The sequence below is a fragment of the Poromitra crassiceps genome, assembly GCF_964638095.1.
Source record: "Poromitra crassiceps genome assembly, chromosome: 14".
Classification (NCBI taxonomy): domain Eukaryota; kingdom Metazoa; phylum Chordata; class Actinopteri; order Beryciformes; family Melamphaidae; genus Poromitra; species Poromitra crassiceps.
This window is the reverse complement of record NC_139633.1, coordinates 30,596,581-30,598,113: the sequence shown is the minus strand read 5'-3', so window position 1 is coordinate 30,598,113 and position 1,533 is coordinate 30,596,581.

The window sequence follows — 1,533 nt, the reverse complement described above, 5'->3', positions numbered from 1 at the left end:
TCTCTCTCCGCTCTCTCCTCTCACTCTCCTCTCTCTCTCTCTCTCTTGACAGGATGAAGCTAGCAACGTTTTTCTTTCTTTCTCTCGCCGCTCTCTCCCTTTCTCCTCTCCCTCCCTCTCTCTCCTCTCTCTCCTCCCTCTCTCTCTCCTCTCCCTCCTCCCTCCCTCTCTCTCCCTCTCTCTCCCTCTCTTCTCTCTCTCTCACTCTCTCTCCCGCTGTCTCTCCTCTCTCTCTCTCTCTCTCTCTCTCTCTCTCTCTCTCTCTCTCTCCCGCTCTCTCCTCTCACTCTCCTCTCTCTCTCTCTCTCTCCTCTTTCTCTCTCTCTTGACAGGATGAAGCTAGCAACGTTTTTCTTTCTTTCTCTCGCCGCTCTCTCCCTTTCTCCTCTCCCTCCCTCTCTCTCCTCTCTCTCCTCCCTCTCTCTCTCCTCTCCCTCCTCCCTCCCTCTCTCTCCCTCCTCCCTCCCTCTCTCTCCCTCTCTTCTCTCTCTCTCCTCCATCTCCTCTCTCTCTCTCTCCTCCCTCTCTCTCCCCCCCTCTCTCTCTCCTCCCCCTCTCTCTCTCTCTCTCTCTCTCGCAGATGTTTTTTCTGCCTTTGTGAAAACCAGCATTGACACAGACTGAAGTGTGACACTTGTGTGCTCGCGCGCACGCACACGCAAACACACACACACACACACACACACACACACACACACACACACACACACACACACAGACTGCCCCTAATGTGCAATAGCTCTTTACTGCTGCTTCAATTATCTGACTGCATATTTTGTGAAAGAGCAAATCTTTAGGCGACCACACTTGGTTGTTAAGGCTGTTTATGTCTGTTAGTACATTTGAATCTTTTTATATTCTTTATATTTCATATTTGTTTATATCTTGTATATTTGTTCTGATTTATCATATATGTTGGGGCACCACCACTGAGGTGCCCTTGAGCAAGGCTCATACGCCCAACCGCTCCAGTGGAGCTGCTCAGTGGCCATCAGATCAGACTGTGGTTGTACTGGTCAGCTTCCAGGTGTGAATGTGTGTGTGTGTATGTGAACAGGGCGCTCCTGAAAAAGACAGCATTCCCCCTGTAGCCTATGAATAAAGATTAAATTAAAATTAAATAAATGTTTGTTAGATGACTGAGTTACTGCTAAAAGTAATATGTAATGTGTTACTTTTGTAATGAGTTACCCCAACACTGTTAGGCTACCACACTTGGTTGATAAGGCTGTGTATATCTGTTAATACTGTCTATATCTTTATATCTGTTGATACATTTTAAACGTTTTTATATTCTTTATATCTCACATTAGTTGATATCTTGTATATTTGTTCTGATTGACCATGATGTTACTTGTGCACCAACCACACCAAGTGGATTTCCTTGGTGAAATACATCATTGTGATTGTGACACTGGCTGCTGCACACGTGCAGATTTGGGTGTAACAGTGGACAGTCTCCGCCCTCAGAGACATTCGCTTCAGGATGCTTGAAAATGTCTGTCTTGGAGCGCCCCCCAGTGGCTCACCTTT